Here is a 23,348-nt window from a genome sequence, read left to right on the forward strand (position 1 = left end):
GTCAGAGATACTAGACCAGGGCTGAAGCTACATAGAAACATTCAGGGTGTGTCCTGCATGCTGGTAGGCTAGTTGAGAGTATCCCTGAGGGAAGCTACAACAGCAAAGCATTGTGAGGGACCCAAGGCTGCAGGGCAGGCACTGACAACCCCTGTCTGGTCTGGATTGCACCCTGGAATGTGACAATATGTCTCTCAGATTAAAGTCTCCCAAGATATTACAGATGCTTTTCCTATATACTATAGATAGGCTGATCAGCTCCTTAAACGCACATTTTCTTGTGTGATCTGGTAGGTAGATAATATTTTCTTGTGTGATAAGGTGTGACCCCTTAACTTTCTCTTTGAGTTAAATAGATTGAGCTGCTCAAGTCTCTCACTATAAGATATGTTTTCCAATCTTTTAATCATTCTCATGGCTCTTCTCTGAACCCTTTCCAATTTATCAACATCCTTCTTGAATTGAGTACACCAGAATTGAGAACTGAATACAGTATTCCAGTAGTGGTTGCACCAATGCTAAATACACAGGTAATATAACCTGCCTACTCCTGCTTGATGTTCCCTTGTTTAGACAGCCAAGGATCAGATTAGCCTAATTAGCCACAGCGTTACTCTGGGAGCTCATGTTCAGCTGATTATCCAGCATGATCTGCAAGTCTTTCAGAGTAACCGCTTCCCAGGTTAGAGTCCCCCATCCTATACATATGTCCTATGTTCTGTGTTCTGAGATGTATGACTTTATATCTGGCCATATTAAAATACCTATTGTGTGTTTGCACCCATTTTACAGAGCAATCCAGATTGCTGTGAACTGTTCTCTTCATTATTCACCACTCCCCCATCTTTCTGTCCTCTGCAAACTTCATTAGTGACAATTTTGTTTATTTCCAGGTCAATGACAAAAATTTTAAATAGAGTCAGGCCAAGATCCAATCTCTGCTGGTCCCAACTAGAAACACACATGCTCAATGACAATTCCTTGTTTACAATTATATTTTGAAACACATAAATTAGCCAGTTTTTAATACATTTAATGTATGTCATGTGGATTTTCTACTGTTCTAGTTTCCTAATCAAAATGTTGTGTGGTAGCAAGTCAAATGCCTTACAGAAGTCTAAGTATATTACATCAACAATATTACTTTACCAGTCATATTTGAAATCTTTGACAAGATTTATTTTCCATAAACTCATGTTGGTTGGCCTTGGATATATTGCCCTCCTTTCATTTGTTATTAAGAGTCTTGTATCAACCATACCATTATTTTATTTGGGATTAAGTACCCCCATCTTGTGCTTTATCTGCTAGAACAACGATTCATAAGCATTCATAATCATTTGCGTCAGAGTTGCCAGTGACGTGGAAACAGGTAATACCACTTTTGACATAGATTGCCACTCCCCCTCCTCCTCTGCCCGTTCAGTCCTTCCTAAATAGGTTATATTTCTTTATTTTAACATTCCAGCCATGCAAATATTCCCACCAGGTTTCAGTAATACCCAGTAGGTTTAATTTATGCTCATAAATGAGCAATTCCAATTCCAAATATAGCCTATGAGCAACTGAAATGTTGCAAATAGGCTGTATTTGAAGAAATTAGGTAGTAATAAAGCTAAGGGCTTGTCTACGCTGCCCCACAGTTTGAACAACGACGGTGTGAATAGCAGTACGTGCGAAAGGCCTATGCTGTAAATCCCCCATATGGACACTGCTATAATCTAAAAGATTCCCAGTTCACATTACTGTAATCTGGTTTGAAGAGGACTACATTAATGTGAAGTAGGAACCTTTAGATATAGCCTAAGTTATGAATTATTAGTGGATCTATTTGTTGTCATATAGTCTACCCTCAACGTCGGTTCAACAGCTCAGGTAATGGGGGGCCACTGACATTAGCGATAACTCAGTCAGTCCTCACCTTTCCTCTGCAGCAAATTTACAACCACCAGAGGTGTTATGTGGAATTAAGCTGGGGTATAACTGAGTCTGAAGTATGTGTCAAAGGCTCTCATTGGTAGATTCCTTGCCCTGGCTGTCAGTGGTTGTACGCTAATTTGGACAACACCAGACATCAATGGTTCTCTGTGGCACTATTACCTTGCCTCCACTGCACAACTCCAAGCAACCATGAATGCAACATTAGAAATCAGTTTACTCTATTGTGGGACTACAAATGTTAAAATACCCTAATCGTAATCGTTTGGTTATTGCATAGCTTTACCACAAGGCAGAGTTAAAGTTGTTTGGGTGCCTTATGTTCATATTTCCATTCCTTATCATATATGGATTTCTTTTAAGTATAAATTTTAACTCTTATCTTCCTGGGTTTGTAATACTTAGTTTGGGAAGCAACCCTGTAACTTTTTTTTTAACCTTACAGATACAGCATTTTAACAGGTGGGTGCAGGGGTTGGTTTTTTTTTTTATCTTGAAATATGCAGAAAGTTCGAATCAGTTTCATTTTGGTGAAAAAAAACAAAGGGTGTTGAAAAACAGCTTGTCATTGAGAACAGCCAGGAAAGCAAAGTTAGATGGTACATGAAGAAAATTGTCATTAGAGACAATATAGGTTGAGACCACTGAGGAGAGAGTTGTGGAGGATGCTAAAGGAAGACTAAAGAATGAGGCAATTAACAAGATTAGTAAAAACAGCAGAAGAGAAAAATTAATAGGACCATTCAACCTAGACACATGCAATAGATATTCTGCTGGTGACAAGAAAGAGGAGGTGGCAACTGAGAATAGGCTGAAGAGAAACCGTAGGTCAACCAGGGAACAAGAATAAAATGCTAAGTGGGAGAAGGAAGGAAACAAAAACAAGTGATCCTGTTCAGTAGGCCAGTCTTTGGTGTTTTGCTGTCCAGGGTCGAAAACATTTTCACTGTCTCCTGAGTAGCGAAGTTTAAAAAAAACACACACACACACACACACAAAAGAAACAAAAAGCAGCCAACTGATGTGGCTCCCTCCTGCAGGTGTTGATTTGGTGTCCCTGGAAGTTGGTGCCCAGGATGACTGGGCTGGGATGATTTAGTTGGGAATTGGTCCTGCTTTGAGCAAGGGGTTGGACTAGATGACCTCCTGAGGTCCCTTCCAACCCTGATATTCTATGACCACCCTGATTGTCCACCCCTAAGGCCAGTAGGGTAAATTTACTTAATTTCCAATTAAACAGAAGGAGTATCATTCTTCTAGGTTTAAAAGTGACTAAGCTATTTAGGTGGTAGTTACATTAGGTAGGAAAAAGGAGAAAGGAAAGCTTTGCCTAAATTCAAATAATCAGGCATGTACTTCCAACATTCAAAATAATAGAAAATGGATTTTTCCTGTCAGAAAATGATTACTCTATCTACAAGTGTGCACAGAATATGAGAAATAAGCACCAAGAACTAGAAGTATTTACTAAATAGCTATGATTATATTGAGAAACTATCAGGGGCGGCTCTAGACATTTTGCCGCCCCAAGCAGGGCGGCATGCCATGGGAGGCACTCTGCCGGTCGCCGGTCCCGCGGCTCCGATGGACCTCCCGCAGGCGTGCTTGCGGAGGGTCCGCTGGTCCCTCGGCTCCACCGAAGCTGTGCGGCTCCACCAGATCCTCCGCAGGCACGCCTGCGGGAGGTCCACCGGAGCCGCCTGCCGCCCTCCTGGCAACCGGCAGAGCGCCCCCCGCGGCATGCCGCCCCAAGCACGCGCTTGGCGTGCTGCGGTCTGGAGCTGCCCCTGGAAACTATATAGCTACACATGAGAGGCGGGATATAAATTTGATTTTAGTTTCATTTTTGCAAATACTCCATCCTAATACTTTGGTTTTACAAGCTCAAGCCCAAAACCACCCTGGTTTTAGTTTTGGATTCCAGGACTATGGGTATACAGAATATTTTATACTTTCTGAATTTCTTCTCTTCATTTGTCACACTTGAACAGAAATAAGCTCTTTTTCCCTTGTAAAAGAATCTTGCTTTGCTTCAAGGATTGTGAAGGGAATACATTTTAAAACTTGCATACCCAGTGTTATTGCCAAAAAAAACATGCATGAGACAATATTAAACCAATTTCAATATGGATAAATATATAAAAATTATAGACTCATTGACTTTAAGGACAGAAGAGACCATCATGATCATCAAATTAGTGAATGATTGGAGAATGTCAAAAGGACAGCAGTGTAAAATATTCTACTCAAAATTAAAAACACTTGGGACCTAATTCTCCTTTCACCTACTATTCACTGGTATAAACTAGGAGTTAACTGCATTGAAATCAATGGAGTTACAGTGCTTTAACAGTGGCATTGCTGGAATTATAATAGCACTCACCAGAATAGTTCAGGAAATATATACGAGATCTGAATACACCAGAATTCTAATGAGAGAATGTCATAAAGAGTCCATCTCCCAGCACTTACTCTGACCATGCTGGTCAGTCTTTTTTCACAGCTCCAGCCCTTTCTCCCTTTCCTCCCATCTCTTTCAGGGATGTCTCTATAGAAAAGTCAGTGTTGGTCAAATGTTTCATCAAGGAGAAAACACTCAGCACGAGCTTTAAGAGGCAAATTGATAACAGTGCTTCAACTGAAAACCAAAAGCAAAGCATCACAATCAAAATACTGTTGATGAAATGAAGCTTAAGGTTTGCAGTATAGAAGATTTGAACAACAGGTAATTATATTTTCTAATAGTCTGAGAGATCACACTGAAAGGATAAGTCTAGATACTATGGTTTGGTAAAAGAATTTAGGGAAAACTTCAAATAAGCTGTGATGTTATGAGTCTGATCTAATATCTCATTGAAGGATGACAGGGCCAGAAAGAGTTAATTAACTCAGACTGACCTGACCCATGGCCGAACTTTAGAAACTGGTTAGGAAGATATGTAAATGAATAGAACAGGGGTCGGCAACCTTTCAGAAGTAGTGTGCCGAGTCTTTATTTATTCACTTTGATTTAAGGTTTCGTGTGCCAGTAATGCATTTTAATGTTTTTAGAAGGTCTCTTTCTATAAGTCTATAATATATAACTAAACTATTATTGTATGTAAAGTAAATAAGGTTTTAAAAATGTTTAAGACGCTTTATTTAAAATTAAATTAAAATGCAGAGCCCCCTGGACTGGTGGCCAGGACCAGGGCAGTGTGAGTGCCACTGAAAATCAGCTCATGTGCCGCCTTTGGCACACGTGCCATAGGTTGCCTACCCCTGGAATAGAGCTTTGAAATGCAAATCTACATTGTTAGAGGTAGACGGGTAGGTGTTTGCTCAGGTCTTGTGATATAAGCAAACAAGTCTTGTCTATTGCTATAGTTTTGATTCAAAGATCAAAAAAGGAATATTAACATTTAAGAAGTGGCAAAGAGTTCTGTGGCACCTTATAGACTAACAAACGTCTATAAGGTGCCGCAGAACTCTTTCCGCTTTTACAGATCCAGACTAACACGGCTATCCCTCTGATACTTAACATTTAGGAAGATACTTGAGGGAAATAGTATTGTTGTCTATATGTCTCTTTGAAGGTTGTGGTAACCTGCATCTGAACTGTTTAATGGATAAATTACCCTGTGCTAGTTGCCAGGATGTTTGGGAGAAGGAGAGTTAAGCCAATTATTTTCTCAGGCCAAAAGGCTGCTGGAAATGTATAAGAACCCTGGGACACTATCCTACTTCATCTCAAATCTGCTTTGGGTTTCAAGAGGGGGAAACCTTAAGCCATAAGGATTGAGATCCCCAGTCACTGACTGGAGTCACCCTGAATGTGGACACCGGACTATATCTAAAGGGACTTTTGGCAACTACAAGCTCATCTCTACTATGTATCTTAACCTCAAGAATTGAATTCAAGTCTGTATATATATTGATCTTTTAACCAACACTCTTTCTCTTTTCTTTTTTAATAAATTTTAGTTTAGTTAATAAGAATTGCCTATAATCGTGTATTTTGGGTAAGATCTAAGTTATAATTGAACCTGGGTGTCTGGCTGATCCTTTGGGATTGGAAGAACCTTTTCTTTTATATGATAAGATTTTCAGTAATCATCATCATATGTTTGACAGGTGTGTCTGGATGGAGGCCTGAGGCTGGTTACTTTAAGGGAACTGTGTTGTTCTGTAAGGTACTACAGAAGCTGTTTTGTGCTGGCTTGGTAAACCTAAGTATTCGAATATCCACCAGCTTTTGGGGTTTGTCTGCCACGTTTTGTTTGCAGTTCACCCTAATTGAGTGACCTCAGCTGTTTCCCACGGGCAGTACTGTCACATAAGCTGACTTAAGACTTATGGTCAAACAGCAATGAAGACATGAAGCAAAGTTTATTCCTGAACGCAAGTTTCACCTGCCTACAGCAAGGCTAAATTTAATCCACGGACCTCAAGAAGCATTTGACATTTGAACCAATGACCAATAAACTGCATGGACAGTTTATAAGATTAGTGTGTTCCAGATAAAGATTTATGAGTTTAACTAATGATTTCCCCCCCAAAATAAGTAAGGTATCACCTTTTGTCTCATGGAAGTGAGGAAAAAATCTTGTCAATGTAATTGCCTGATCTGTAGCTTCACTTTCCCCATAACAATCTTACATGAAATATTCCTGTTGTGATTTGAAAGAGACCAGAACAAGACATCCTCAGCTGGTGAAAACTGGTGTAGCTCCATTGTAGTGTGTACTGAATAAACAGGCCCATATAGAATGGGAGGACAAGTAGACATGGATCCCTGGAAGAGGGGTAAGTCTTACAGTAGGTAAGACATCTTTCTGCATCTCCCTGTCATATAGGAAAATGAGAACTTCTTTCACTTAGCAAAGACCATATCTGTGTGACCCAGAGTTTGAAAATAGTCAGGAGTATCATCTTTCAAAACTAAGCCTGGGATTTTCAAAAGCACCTAAGTGATTTAGGAGCACAAACTATGGTACTTGTGCTGCTAAATCATGTAGGTGTTTTGAAAATCCTATCCTAAATCATAGGAAACCTGTTACAATATGCAAAAGTACTACTTACACAGTAATATTTTGCCTTTAGTAAACAAAGTCTGTGAAATAGAATGTTAATCATAAAGTGATGGGGTTCTGCCCCTTTGGGAACTTCCTAAGAAGTGAGGAGAGGGTTTGGGAGAAGGGTGTTTTGTTTTCTATTAGTTCAACTTCTTAAAAAAGAAGCCAGATCAACACAACTATAGTGGATAAAAAGCTAATATCTGAAGGCTTAAAAGAAATAATATCCTGGTCTGGGGTAGATTAATCAGGAAGTTAACAAAAGCGTTATACTTACAAAAGGATTGCATGTGTTCATAGATTTGCGCAACCATTTCACAAAGAATAGCCTCAAAGCATATATGAAAATGTTTCTGCTCAGCAGTTAAAAACCATATGCATATTTTGTATGGGAATTTTTTTAATAAGTGTGGCTCTGAATTCATATCAGCAAGGCTGAAGCAGCTGTGAAACTCTCTTCTGTACGTAACTGATCTGAAGCTAAAATTTATTGTAGAATAACAGCCCCCAGACTGATTGATCTCTACAGGAAGGGTGGATCAGCCTTTAGAGTGTAAAGGTCTCTTATCCTGAAGACTGAAATGTGCCGCAAAACGAAACACACAAATTAAGATTCATCAGTGCAAAAAAAAAAAAGTCCAATAAGGCCTCTGTGTAAATGGAACTGTCTGAAAGGACAGTTTCAGATGTAATACGCCCTTAAGGTTCTGAGCAGTAAGGGCTGAATAAGATTAAAAACAATGAAGAAATTACTAAAATTGTTGTGACGGCATTTGACAAGTCAGAAACTGTGTATAGATAACTTGTAAAGAAGGATGTCTGTTACATATTTTAATTACTGTATCATAATGCATATGGGCTTGGGAGCAGAGAAATGGCTGCGTATGCATTTCCTCATTTTTGCGTGCTTAACTATGTAACTGACTTTCTGTACACATTGTGGAAGCATGCAGTTACCAGCAGGGAATTCAACTAAGGACCATCTGCACCAAAAGCACTAGCTTTGATTGACTTTAAAGGTTCATGCTGTCTGGCCAGCGTTCATTACAAAGTGGCACCCTCAAATGAAACTTGAACTCCTGTGGACCTAAGAAACTCAGGACAAGCTTTGTCAAACTAGGGGAATATGTAACACAGTAGTTAAGTATCCGTGAACAAGTCTCTCTTTAGTGGCTGGCCTGTTTTGAGAATAAAAGCTTGGTACTGTTGAGAGCTAAAATGAGATTACTCACACAAACTCTGCAGGTCCTCGCTCTCCTTTCTTGCATGAGAAATTAATGTTGACATTTAAATTATTATCATCTGAGTTAACACTTCACTGAGAGGAATGGAGCAGTGCAGATCACTCAGTAAAACTGGTCTGAAACTGCTTTCTGTTTCCCATTTTTTTAAAAAATTGCCAAAAAAAAAATCATTTTTCATTTGTTAATTTGTCTTCAAAATTTGTTGGTCTTCTGGTTTTCCACCAAAATCCATTTTTTTCAGTTTTAAACCAAAAGTTGGTTTAAAAAAACTGAAAATGGTTTTGCTTTTAATATCCCACCCCCAAAAAAGAAATTCTGGGTAAACAGAATGTTTTTCTTCCACTTAGTCAAAAAGCCATTTTCCTTGGAAAATAATGTAGATGGAAAAACTCTGAACTAGCTTTCCCTCTCAATTTATATTCTAGGATCTCTGCAAACTCATATAGACATATCTGTATTGGTTACACATTTCTGACATCCATAACAGCTAGAGACTTTTCTTAGAGAACAAGGTAGCAGCAACTTCCCAGATGTGTTGCTGTTAATGTACTGCTGCAGCATACTAGCACACTCCAACCCCTGCAAATGGTAGAAGCTTTTGCTTTTAGTGTTAAACGTCTCAGTTCCAAACCCTGGTGTTTGTGTATGTATGTCTGTCCATGGTGTATTATATTTCTATTCACCTAGTTTTAGGCATCATATAAATCAAACAATATTGTGATATTAATTTATTCAGCACTGGATAGACCACATTTGGAGTTCAGTGTAGCATTTTGGTCACCTTTTATTATAAAATAGATACAGTAAATTTTTTAAAAGTACCTTTAGGGCCAGATTTTTAAAGATGCAGTAGGTGCCTAAATATCTTTAGGTGCCTAAATATCAAAATCTGGTGATTAGTAACTAAAGAACCTGTCCCATTTTCAAAAGTGACTTAGGCACTTATGCGCCTATGTCCCATTGACTTTCAGTGAGACTTAGGTACTGAGGCTTGTAACTTTTTAAAATGGGATATATGATGTAGGCTCCTAAGTCACTTAGACACGTTTGAAAATATCATCTATAGTTAAATTAGCAACTGTACAGTATATGGACAACTAAGACCTTGTCTATAATTAATTAAAGCAGCAAAATGTCTTCATAGTTACACCAGTATAAAAGAGTAAAAAGTCACACTCCTCATTGACATAGTTATGTTGGTAAAATAAATTGATAAATAGAATGAAAGGGTTTTCTTAAGAAAAGAGATCGACAAAACTGGAATTGTTTAGTCTTGAGCGAGAAGAATTAGCAGGTGCCATTGAGGCTAGTAGCTAATAGAAGCAGTCCATTAGTGCAAGTGATAGATGTCTGGGCTGTACAGCTCAAGGCTCTGGGCTTGAGCCCCGATGATGACCCCTCTGGAGAGTTGTTACCATCACACATAACAGCATTTTCTATTTTTTGTTTGTTTTTAATTAGGAGTTGACATACCAAAAAAACCTGTCTTTAATTTGAGTTACAGAGCTCTATTTTCACACAGTTTCATCTTCCATACCCCACACTCAGGGCATTTTTATGACTATAAATACTGCTGGTGGAAAAGTAAGAATCATGCCATTGTGTTTTAAATCATCATACTGTCTTGCTACATAACTACAATATCATATAATATCACACAGATATCGCATTCACAGTTAGTTGAAAATATTTGTTGTATAGTAATCCAAATATTATCCTTATACTAGATGTCCATATTCTGTCTACTATATCTATGTACAACTGCCACCCAATTGGCCACACATCTGCAATGGCCTTAACACCCTAATAAAACAACTAGCCCTCTACACTACAAGTCAAAAATCCTGAATAGGATTTGCAGAGAGGAAAATTAAGATGGTTCAAAGTAGAACAATTCTTCCTCAAGACAACATAAAAAGTGCCTGTAATGCAAATGCCTATTGCTTGAACTACGAGAATGAGTTTCTTAGGCCTACTCTCTGTAACTTTCTGCCATATTTGCAGCATGTAGGTTCCTCTGTACATTACGTGTTTGTTACATAATTTTGTTTTTATAATTGCCAATTTGGTTGTTTATAAAACAAGAATAAACGATTCTGGAAATTTTAAAAACGTCAGCATTGTTCTTTAAAGATAAGGCCCCAGGAGAACTAATTAGTCAATATTCAAGCTCTCTGACCAACATCTTTTCATGGTCTTATTTTGTTCTTTGTATATTAAAACAAGATGTTTTAAAAAGTTTGCTTTACCAAGAGAAAAAGCAGAATCTTTTTTCTATTATTTTCCAAGTATAAAGTTAGTGCTGAAAATAGTAACGCTATAGTCCTAGTCTGCTTTGGTACAAGACATATGTTTTGTATTTCTAGGTTTACACTAGCAGGGTAAAAAGAAGACAACCATCAACTGCAGGTATTTCCAGCTTTCATATTAATCCTGTAAGGAACAGAATTGGCCCTGTGTAATTGTATAATAACTGGGAAGCATCATTACGCATGACTTGTACTGTATTTTATTATGAATGAACATTCAGGGAGTGTTTCCATTGTTTATTTTTCCTGAGATAGAAGGCTTGTTTGATACTGTTGTGTTCTCTCTACAGCATAGCCATACGGCAATACCAACAGGGAAAATAAATTAATTATTAAAAGAGAGCACAGTTCCTGGTGCAACACACAGTATATTTAGGCCACTTTTCTGCTTTCAGAGGTTTATTCTGTGATGGCTGTCTTTCCCTTTATAAAAAGTAAGACCTAGCTGCAAAGACCTGACAAAGAAGCAGAGATGACTACTTTGCCTATTTATCAGTTTTAAGATGTCGCACAGCCGTCTCAAATGATGGGCCAGGCCTGGCCTGGCTTGCACCTTGCTTGTGGGTCATTTACCCTTGTAAAGCAGGCAGAAAATACTATGAAATCAGAATCTTAACCTAAAATCAAAGAAATTAAATTTAATTGATCAGAAATGATAAATCTTACAATACCCATATAATAAACCAATTACTGACATTAAGTACAAGGTATCACACAGCTCAACAGCCTTCACTCTGATCCCAAAAAAACACTTTCACCAGTGATCTCAAAATATCCTTATGCTATAAAACTTATAAAAAGAGACACAATTATATACATATCCAAATTAATGACTGTGTGCGTATCGTTACTTTGAACATTTGGGCTACATTTTCAAAAGTGACTAGTGATTTTGGGTTCCCAAAGAGAGACATCCTAAAGGAGCCCAAAATAAGTAGTCCTGAATGTTCAATTAATTTTTGAAAATCTAGGCCATATCATTTTATTCTTTTTTGAAAAATTTTGTATTGTGGTTATGTTTTGACATTACTGGTGAAAGAATAAATAATGCATCCCAGAGGCCTTCAGAGATTGTGAGTTTAAAAAAACATATTCTGCACTGATAATGTTTGATCATCTAGTACAAACATTGATGCTTCAACTATGAACAACTTAAACTCCAAAAATTTACAAAGATCTTCCAAGACAATGCCAACAATCTAAATACTGTACATCTATTGCTTAGGTACGATTACAACAAATAGTAGTGTAGAGAACAAAAGTGACTGCCTAGAAGCCAGCTGTGTACTGGTTCATATCTCTAAAACAGCTGCTTCACTTGCCCATGCTGCTGAGAGAGTGATTGAGTCTCCTCATTTCCCACTGGCCACTATATTAAGTAGCTTGCTGTAATTGCTGAATAGCACTTGGCAGTTGGATGCATGGTAACATTTAGTATTAATAAAAGTAGAAAGTGTTCTCACAGTTACATGTGTTAAACCTATCACATTTAATGTGGGCAAACTGGACTTCTACAGAAGGGACTGTGAGATCAAGATACAACAAATATTTTCAACCATGCTGTAGCCATGTGACCATATAACACATGAAGTCAGGTGCTTATGTAGCAAGAAAACATATAGCCAGAGCAATGACTTGAAATATTAGCATGTTTCTTTCCTATTCTTTGGACTCCTAGTGCTTTGGTAGTAAAAATGTATAAGTCTCTACAAGCCTGTGATTAATTTAAACATGAATACATTACTTGCATTTAAAATAATGAGGCCATAAATATTTAGATGTATTTCTCTTAGTATCTTCTTCTGCAACTAGGGATTAATCCGCAGTAGCTAGTGTATCTTTCTATCTGTACCTGTCTATTCCCAGAATATCAGAACAAATAAAGGAGCTTTTGGAGTGACAGAACTAAAGGTCAAGAGCAGCTTGTAGAGGAGGGGGATTTGCATTTTGCTAAGTGATTTCTTCTTCCATTTCTTTTTTTATAACCTCCACGTAAACAAACTTCTCTAATTTCAAACACTCTTTTTTTTAATTCTGCAGCAAAGTCAGTTCTAAAAAGATATCTTCCAAAATAAATGTTTGTCTTGGCTCATATATCTGCTATTCTATCTCCTCTTCTAGTATAGCTATAGAGGTGTGTGTACATAAATATATAAATCACTATAGTGCCTATTCAGCATTTCTTACTCATGCATTTCTTAGGCAAAACTCCTATTGACTTCAAGAGTTTTGTCAGATTAAGGAGTGCTGAATAAAGAGCTGAATAAGTAAATACAGCTCTAGTAAGTGAAAAAGTAATAATCAGAAATCTGAAGGCATGCCATTAAAATAATCATTAATAAGACCAGGGTTATTCGTTTTACCTGATCAGTTGGGTATATGGGACTAATGTAGGTAAGAGTCAATTACCCTCAACTCCCACTGATTCTAGTGGAAGTTAAGGGTGCTCTGCATCTTTGAATATCTGACCACTTGTTTTGACATCAAATGGAGGACAATTCTCCTAATTACCTCTATTAAGTACCACTTAGGCCAGTGCAGGATCATCCCTGCTGTAACAGACTCTCAGGTTCTTGTATTTTTAAAAATAGCATTTAGATTATAAATTGATTAATTGCATGGGGGGAGGACAGTCTAGCACCTACCAAGAAATCATCCTTTTCTAAGACCAAAGCAGAACCAAAGATTTTAAAAAAATTATAATGAATAAAATATTTAAAAATATATATTCTTCCTTTTTTGTATTTTGGCATGCAGTCGTACTTGTTTCAACTGAAATACCACAATAGCATTTGCTCTCAGTATATAACCCTACTAAAAACACAAGGAGCTTAATTCTCCCGTTCCTTGCTCCGGGAGGAGTCAGTCACACCTGGGCAAAGTGAAGATGTACGGAGTGCAGTGCCGGGTTTACAACGGCTCCAGTGGCTCCACGGAGCTGGGCCCATGCTCAGAAGGGGCCACAGCCGGCTCTGCTTGCACTGCACCCTGCTGGCTCCCCCCGTCCACCACTTGTTTCTCTCGGCCTGCCCCACACCTGGCCGAGGGCTCCTCTCCGCCCCCTGACCCCTCCGCCCCTGCTCCTCCCAGCCCCCTGGCCAGACTCCAGTGCACCTCCGGCTCTGGGCGACCTCTGCTTCCTACCACCTGTGAGGCCCCACTTGTCTCCCCGGAGCTGAGCTGCCTGAGACTGGTGCAGAAGCCTGGCTAGCCTCAGCCAGGTGTGTGGGAGAAGACAGTGCAGAGAGTTTGGCTGGGCCCCTCCAGGCAAGTGCGTCTTGAGGGACCCTGGCCAGGGCAGATCCTGACCTGGCCGATCATGCCACTCCTGAGGGGCCGGAGTGATTCCCAGCCCTGGGACCCGCCTTGGCTGCGCTGCTGGCTCAGCCGGACAGACACAGTCACCTCCCAGCACGGTCTGTGAGTGCGGCCAGGAGGCAGGGCATAGGGGAGTGGGTCTCCGGGGAGTATGGGGAGATGCTAGGCTGTGAGGGGGTGGGGAAGATGTGTGTGTTGGGGCACTAGGGAGTGGGGGTTCTGGGGAGGGTGCTGGGCAGTTGTGGTGGGGCTGTGGGCAGGGGTGGTGTTGTGCAGGGCACTGTGCATTGTGGATGGGTCTGGAGGGGTGCTGGGCATAGCAGGTCCAGGGGGGCTCTGGCCACAGGGATTTGGGGGGTGTTGGGCGGGGGGGCTGTGTGATGTGGCATGGGCCTGCCCCTGAGGGGAAGGGGCATGCTGGCAGCACAGGGCCGGGCAGGCCACTATGCATCTGGCAACTGCTGGTTTGTAAATAGTGCCCTTGCATTGGGCGGAGCAGGGCCGCCTCTGTCATGCCTTGCCATGCCCCATTGCCTCTGGCTGGTCCCTCACTCTGGGATCTGACCTCCCTGCACCATGTTCTGTTGCCTGCATGGGGGCCCACAAAAATGTTTGGCACTGGGCCACAAAAGGTTAATCCAGCCCTGACTGAGTGTAAAACACTACTGTTATGATCTAGAAGAATTTTACACCCAACTAGTACAAGTATAAATGACTGTCACACAAGCAGCAGCAGGTGGCACCAAATTCCTCTCTCTCTATGTATGATACAGACCTCAGGAGAGAAACTTGACTCTCCCACAGACAGATGGGGGAAGGGGTGGGTTCTGGCTGTGAAAGAGAGGAAGATGGAGAATTAGGCTCCTTGTGGTTTTAGTGTGGACAAATATACAGAGAGAGAGCTGAATGAGGAAGAAAATGAAGGAGAAAGAGTGTGTAACAGGGTGGTCGGCCCCTTTATGGGCTAGGGGACAAGGGAGTAGTCAGTTGTCTTCTGGAGATGAGCCCAGCAGACAGGTGCTGGGAATCATCTGATACAGCTGGACAGCATCAAGCAATTGGGTCTGATGTTTCCCAGATAGGGGATATAAATGGGAGCTTTGGCTCCATGAGGGAGGCTGGGACTAGAGAAGGCTGGGAACAAGGTCTCTTGGGTTATACAGGTCAGACTAGATGATCACAATTGTTCTTTCTAGCCTTAGAATCTATAACTCTATGGCTACAGCAGAAGACTGCAAGAGAGTGAGCAGGCCATGTGAGCCCCCCTGCAGCTAGGGAAGGTCCTGACCATTAAACTACTGGAGGCCAGATGGTCCCACAGGCTAAGCTGGGAACAAAACTGTCACTTGCTGTTATTGTTCCAGGTTGTTTTTGCTGTTGAATGTTGAAGAATAAACAGGGTCCTGAGGTAAGGGCTACAAACTGAACTGAGCATGGCTGATTGTTTGCCCCCAAGCTAATGACTAGATCCACTACCTACACAAAGAAGAGACTGCTGGCCATGTTTGCCATTACCCAGGGACATGCATAGATCCCAAACCACTAGTAAAAATGAATGGGAGAGTAACAGTTGCTGCAGCAGATCTTGGTGCAGCAGCAGCAAAGGCAGCAGCAGTTCCAGAAAAAAAAGTAGGAAAACTGTCAACAGTTCATGCATCACCTATTGGCATATGATGACTGAGACCTGTAGTTACGGTGACCAGATGTCCCAATATTATCGGGACAGTCCCGATTTTAGGGGACTTGTCCTGCGTCCTGACCTTACATCGGTCAGGATGCCCTTTGTCCTGATATCGGGGACCATCTGGGCTGTGGCACCGCAGCCATGGTGCCACCGCTCATCGCTTCCTGGGTCATCTCCCAGTGCCCGCCCGCCCACCGGTCGGAGTGCTGTGTGCTGCAGGGGCGGGGCCTGTAGAGAGCCCTCCACCCACCCCCCAACCACCCGACCCATGACCCTAGGAGCAAGAGGGACCAGCCTGCCGGATGCTTCCCAGGACAGGAGCTGCCCCAGGTGAGCACCAGTGGGACTCCCCACCTCGCCCCCTGGCAGGTCTCTCTGGCTCTTAGGGAAGGGGGCTCTACGTGCTGCCGGCGCCTGTAAGCCCCACTCCTCGGCTCTGGCAGCTCCCATTGGTGCTTTTCCTGGCCAATAGGAACCATGGAGCTTGCCCTTGTGGCGGGCGCAGCACATGGAGAGTCTGGAGACCCCCCTCGCCGCTCTCACCCTAGGAGCCAGAGACGTCCCAGCAGGGCTGGTGAGTGCGGCCAGGGAAGGGGGCAGGGTGTGATGGAGTGAGTGTCTGGGAGGTGTGTGTGGGGCACTGGGCTGTGAGGGTATGGAGGGTGCTGGGCAGTGGGGGAGGTTTGTGTTTCTTGGGGTGCTAGACAGTGGGGGCCTGTAGGGGGGTGCTGGGCAGTGGGGGAGATCTGTGTGTGTCAGGGCACTGGGCAGTGAGGGCCTGTGTGGGGCATTGTGTAGTTGTGGTGGTGGGGCTGTGGGGAAGGGCACTGGGAGGGAGGGAGGGGAAATCTGAGTATTGGGAAACTAGTGAGTGGGGGGTTCTGTGTGGGGTGCTGGGCAGCTGTGGTGGGGCTGTGGGCAGGGGGGCACTGGGCGGGGTGCGTGTGTACACAGCACTGTGCATTTGTGGTGGAAGGGTTGTAGTGGGCTCTGGGCATAGTGGATCCAGGGGGCGCTGGGCAGGGGAGCTGTGTGGCGCAGCATGGGCCAACCCCCAACAGGAAGGGGCACGCTAGTTGCACAGGGCCAGGCAGCTCTGGTCAGGGCTGTGCACCTGCATCTGTCTGTCTTTCCCCCTTCTCCCCCCCGCACTCCCCGGGCTTGCCCAATGTGCCCTGATATTTCACTCTTGTGATCTGGTCACCCTACCTGTAGTCAGTGTGATGCTGTGGTTACCTACGAGGAAGGAGGACTCTTTACTAAGATGGAGACAGAAGATGTCCTTGAGGCCTTCCTGGAAACCTTTGATCAGATGGACCTGGGAGGTTTAGCCCACCAAGATAGCTCCCTATCTAACAGCAGAATACCAGGCTGCATATATGCTCCAGGCATGATTGCAGGAAAAGACTATGGGGCACTCAAAGCCACCACACTGGATCGACTGGGACTTAGCAAGAAAATTACCTCCAGCAATTCAAATGGGAACCGTTTACCCCAGGCTCCCGGCCTATGGCAGTAGCCCAGCAGTTCTAGGACTTTTGCTCTCATTGAAACCAGAGACACGCAATTCAATGGAAATCGTCAAGCTGGTGACCTTAGAACAGTGCATCTGGATCCTCCTGGCAGGGTTCAAGGAGTGCGTCTGTTGCTACCAGGTGATTTGCCTACAGCAGGCAGCATATTTTATGGAAAATGTTCTAGAAGCAGAATTAGACTGTGAACCAACAGAAAAACTTGAGAAACCAGAGTTCACTGTATCTGGGCCTAAGAGAGGTGGATGTGGGCTACAAGACTCCCTCCAGGAAGGGTCTGACTGGTCCATGGATTATATCTGTGGTCCTGCAAGAGACTAAGACCCACAACAACCCCTGTAGCAGAATATCTATGACAAGAGAGGGGTCGGCAGCAGAGGGGTCCTCTAATTTGTTTCACCTAGGGACAGGAAGGCCTTGGGGACAAAGAATGCCCCCATATGCAGTGGAAATATGCCCATGCCTGTGACTCAGAAGCTCAATTGGATTTCCTTGGCCTGAAAGGATATTAAATAACTTGTCCCAGTTATTAATGATGAAAACAAGGTGTTGGATCTAGTGGATTTGGGTTAGGGACAGACATATATGCAAGATGAAAAATGGGTGTAGGGGAGCTGCATTTATGAGGCTGTCCGATGCTACCCTACAATCAAGCTTAGTTGGTCCTAGGAGGCCAGGAGGTCAAAATGACTGTGGACATGGCCTAGCACCTAGTTTACCCAGTGGGACTGAGCCAAGACTGGGGCCCTGTAGCCAGTGTTTTGAGGGCAGCTGCTAAGGCAGAACCAGAACCCACCCTCAGCACCCAGGAGGAGGATAAGCTAGAAGAAGTTTTTCCCTCTTCCAATGTCACCCAAGGCAGGTGGAAGGCACTCAGGGTCCAAGGGATACCTGGGAATTAAATCAGGAAAGGATAGTGGCATGCACTGCAACATGGATTTCCCTGTGGCATGCCCACCAGAATGGGCTCTTCATAGCCCACCTCCTGGGGAAGACATGCCAACCTTAGCCAGGGGTCCTATTTGATCCAAAGTCAGACAGAAGACCCAGCATTCAGCCCACTGTCTGCCTACGGCAAATGTGGTATTGGGTGATCTTGCCCCGGCCTCCCAGTATCCCATTTTGAACTGAAAGGTAACTTCTTGGTGAGGGTGCTCTGAGACAACACACCAGAGCCCACCAAACCCAGTCCTGGTTTCCAAACTCTACCAGAACCAAGTGGTAAATTGGCCCATTAGGGGTGAAGAAAACTCAGGAGTGTCTGCTGGTTTGATTATTGTGTGTCCTGTTCGGAGTGCCAGTTGGTGGGCCTGAGGCCTGCCCACAGGGCTCCCTTAGACCCTCTCTGTCTAGTGGGCACCCCGTGCAAGTGGATTAGGGTAAACCTCATAGGACTCCTAGAGCCAAGTGCCGATTTATGCTAGTGATTGTAGGGTATGCCACTTGGTATCTGGCCTTATGCTCTGCGTCAGCACATTCTGTAATAATCAATGTGTAAGCACTTGGAGGATAATAGGGTTATAAGAAATAGCTAGCATAGATTTGTCAAGAACAAATCACGCCAAACCAACCTAATTTCCTTCTTTGACAGTATCAGAGGGGTAGCCGTGTTAGTCTGGTTCTGTAAAAGCAGCAAAGAGTCCTGTGGCACCTTATAGACTAACAGACGTTTTGCAGCATGAGCTTTTGTGGGTGAATACCCACTTCGTCGGATGCAAGTCTGGTTTATTGGCCTAGAGGAGAGGGAGGAAGCAGTAGATTTTTAGTAAGGCTTTTGACCTAGTCCCACTAGGGAAATGTGGTCTAGATGAAATTACTATAAGATGGGTGCAGAACTGGTTGACAGATCATATTCAAAGAGCAGTTATCAATGGTTCACTGTCAAACAGGGAGGGCATATCTAGTGGGGTTCCACACAGGTCAGTCTTGGGTCCAGTATTGGTCAATATTTTCATTAATGACTTGGATAATGGAGTGACTAGTATGCTTATAAAATTCGTTGATGATGCCAAGCTGGGAGAGGTTGCAAGCACATTGGAGGACAGGTTTAGAATTTAAAATGATCTTGACAAATTAGAGAATTCGTGTGTAAATCAACAGGCTGAAATTCAATAAAGGCAAATGCAATGTACTACACAGGGATTGGCAACCTTTGGCACACAGCCCACCAGGATAAGCCCCCTGGTGGGGCAGGCTGGTTTGTTTACCTGCCGCATCTGCAGGTTCGGCCGATCATGGCTCCCATTGGCCGCAGTTCGCTGCTCCAGGCCAATGGGGGCTGTGAGAAGCGCCGCAGCCGAGGGATGTGATGGCCATGTGGATCATAAATTGAATATGAGTCAACAATGTGATGCAGTTGCAAAAAAAAGGCTAATATCATTCTGGGTGTATTAACAGGAGTGTTGTGTGTAAGACATTGGTGTAACTGTCCCACTCTACTTACTAGTGAGGCCTCAGCTGGAGTACTGTATCCAATTCCGGGTGCCACACTTTAGGAAAGATGTGGACAAACTGGAGAAAAATGATAAAAGGTTTAGAAAATCTGATCTATGAGGACAAGTTAAAAACACTGGTCATGTTTAGTTTTGAGAAGAGAAAATGGGGGGTGGGCGGAGCTGATAAATCTTTAAAGGTGTTAAGGGCTTCTTATAAAGAGGACTGCAATCAATTGTTTGTTCTCCATGTCTACTGAAAGTCGGACAAGAAGTAATGGGCTTAATCTGGACAGCATCAAGTGGTTGAGTCTGATGCTTCCCAGCTATGGGATATAACTGAGGGCCCCAGCTCCACGAAGGAGTCTGGGACTAGGAGAGGGCTAGGAGTACACTGTCCTGTGGTTGCAGCAGAAGTCTGTGAGAGGGCAAGCAGGGCCCATGGACCCCTCGGGGCTGGAGAAGGGCCTGGCTATTCAGCTACTGGAGGCCATAATCTAGGTTGGAATCTAAACTGTCACTAGATGTTGTTGTTCCACATTTCCATTTTTTGTGTGTTGAAGAATAAACAGACCCTGAGGTAAGAGCTACAAACTGAACTGGGCATGGCCAATTGTTTGCCTCGTCAGGTCCACCAGTCTACAGAATGCTGTGCACCAGATTCTTCAATGATCAGATAAGAGATGCTGTTGGTCTTACTGATGGTCTCACCTGCTCACTATCCTGAGCTCAATTAACTATTTGCTTGACTGGTGACTGCCACAATCCCAGTCATAGGGGCTGGAGCTAGGGGTGCTGGGGGTACTGCTGCACCCCCTGGCTTAAAGTGGTTTCCGTTATATACAGGGTTTATAGATTGGTTCAATAGCTCTCAGCACCCCCACTATACAAATTGTTCCAGCACTCCTGATCCCAGTTACCTCACCTAGAGAATTAGCCTATAAAGACTGTTTTTAAAGATAAAAATAATATTAAAGAACACTAATTAAACAGACTGCTAAAATATAAGAATAAAGATAGGATGTCAGAGCACATGAAGTGGGGGAATATAATGTTTGTGTGTGCCTGGTTGTGGTTAGCTAATAGGGGAAGACACACTCTCACTTTCTACCCTGGATCCCATAAATTCTGATGGTATCTCTGCTGCTTAAGAATCATAACATGGTAATACAGGTCTGGTTAGTGTTGTTATATCTTTGTAAATTCATATTAGCTCTAGTCTCAATATCACATGGTCACTTTCTGCCCACTTGTTTTCATCAAGACAATGAAATAGGTCACTCTATAGCTCACGGTTAACTTTTATTTTTTTTCATTTTTCTTAATGGATCATGCATATTGTTACTTCAGATCACCAGATTTAATGGGTGCCACTTGTACTGGTATAAATTAGGAATAAGTCCGCTGAAGTCAAATGAGTCACAGTGGAGTGAAGCTGGTGAAAGAGGAGAATCAGGCCCAAGTGTTCAAATGATTAAGGAACAGATTGTTCCTGACCCATATGGGAGTGCATAAAATGTGGAGAGAGCATAAACAGCCTTCCTCCACCCACACCCATAGACCCCATGCAAATACTCACTCTGTTTACTTTGTGTGGGGAGAGGGAACGCAGGAATGTTCCTTTTCTGTTTTCAAAATTACTAAACTCACTTATAACTTGTGAAACACATTGGATGGATGGCCTCTAGAATTCATCTAACAGGTACAGTGCAAGCTTCCACATACCCCCACCTTCAGATTGTCTGGAAAAATCTCTCACTAAAAACTAAGAGGGAGCCTGTCTGCATGTCTGTTCAACCTGATGAGGCTATCAGTAAGAATGACAGTAACAGTGATGGTTTCATGATAAGGCCCTTTATCTACTAGGAACTAGAGAAAAACCTTCAAATCTGTAAAGCTCTGGGACTGGCCTACCTGAAGGACACCTCAGGCCATACTGCCACAGCTGTCATCAGCACAGGCACCCAAGAAGCATCCCTCTCATAAAAGACGGGGCAGTTGGCAGGGCAATCTCTGTGAGGCCTCAAAGACCGTGGAACTTGCTTCCCCCCAACCCCTTTGGTCTGATATAATAAGAATTTGGTGACCTTCTGGTCACATTGCAAAAGACACTCGTATGATAGGGAAATTTGGAGAAGGCTGAGAAGGGGGAAGTGGTAATGATGAAGGGCAGGAAAGGAATTTCTGTAAGTGTCTGGCTGAGGTCCTGTTGAACTGATCATTTTAACGCTGCTGAGATTTCATTGGAATGTTAATGGTGTATTAAGGCACCTAGAGCCAAGGATAGGCATCTTTTGTTATTTAAATCTAAATAAATTAATAAACTCACTTCTACAGCTGGGTCAATTATTCATGTCAGTTACATTTTTGTTTCATATGTAATTTGTTATTAGGGTGATTGTGAGACTTTCACTGCAAACCTTTGCAGATTTTTCACATCTTGAGATGCCTTGGTTTCATTGGTTAGTACTGGTTCTGATTACCATATGTGGTGAGGAGAGATAGTGGAAGCCATTTTGACTCCCCTCCCCAGAAGTGAGCTCTTTGTGTGTTCTGAGACAATAATGGGGCTGGGGGAACTATTATCAGTTACTGAGAGTGATTCTGCAGTGCTCCAGTGGGGGATGGGATGGGGAGGGCTACTTAGCATGCACAAGTCATTATTGATCTGGGCTATATTTAAAGCTGTGATCTAAATGTGAAAATTTTCTCCCAGCTCCTTAACAATTCCTGGAGCCATCCAGTTCCCTTTTTGTTGTTAATCTTTTTCTTTGTATCATCATATAGTATTAAGGGGATACCTTCTGAGTTGTCAGCTCATTCTCCCAATTTTTAAAAAATGTCATTCACAATACATCCAAACAATCATCACAACAGAGATATTATTGGTGGTACATCTTACCCAGCATCCCTCCCCACTTTTTTAAATCAAAACAATTGTGTACTATATCAACTTTTTCTGGCTACTTTTTCATTCCAATAAGCTGTGAGAAGCAAACACTGGGCAAAGTTGATCAGACTGAACTGTCCTTGTGCCAAATCAAAAGGCAACTCCTTTTTGGAACAATAAACTCAGTTGCAAAGTTACAGGATGAAGGTGCTCAGAAAGCTAGTATTCTTTAGAAAGCTATTGAACACTGACTAGTTGGCTGTGCCAAAAACATAGATATTTTAGAAGTAACTGTGGGGAGCAACTCCTCCCTATGCCTTGTAATTTATTATAGGAAGGGAAGAGCTATAAAAATGAAAACTTGTTACAAAACTGATAAAGGAAAAAGTTCAGCTCAGACAAACATTGCAGATATGGAACAAAAGGGGCCAAATATCATCTTGTTTCTAATCATAAATAAGTCACTGACAGTTTGGCACTGTTGACATCAAATTTTAGAGAAAATGTGAGAATAACAGCAGATTTTTTTAATGAAGGTTATTACTTGAGTTATCTTATTATAACATCACTGCAGTTACACATGCTTTTTCTTCATAAAGTGTCATAATATTATATTTTTCCCAGCAAGTGTTTGTTCAGGAATGTATTCCTGTATTTAAGGTTCATATGCCCTCCATCACACTGGTAAAAGAAATAACATTTTAAATACTCCAATTCATAGGTTCTCATGGAGACAGACTTCTTGAAAGTTAAAGCAGACAAGGAAGGAGCTTTGTGCATTGTTGGATTATTAGAAAATGGTCAAGGGAGTATTTATCAACTAACTTTATCAAATCTCACTAAGCAGCAGCACTGAGAAATTCAATAAGCTGCTGCTTTATTTTAAAATGAACATGTACAAAATAGTTTTCAATCAAATACGCAATAGGAGACATTCTCCTAAGCAT

This window comes from Mauremys mutica, chromosome 3 (genome assembly GCF_020497125.1).
Source record: "Mauremys mutica isolate MM-2020 ecotype Southern chromosome 3, ASM2049712v1, whole genome shotgun sequence".
Taxonomy (NCBI): domain Eukaryota; kingdom Metazoa; phylum Chordata; order Testudines; family Geoemydidae; genus Mauremys; species Mauremys mutica.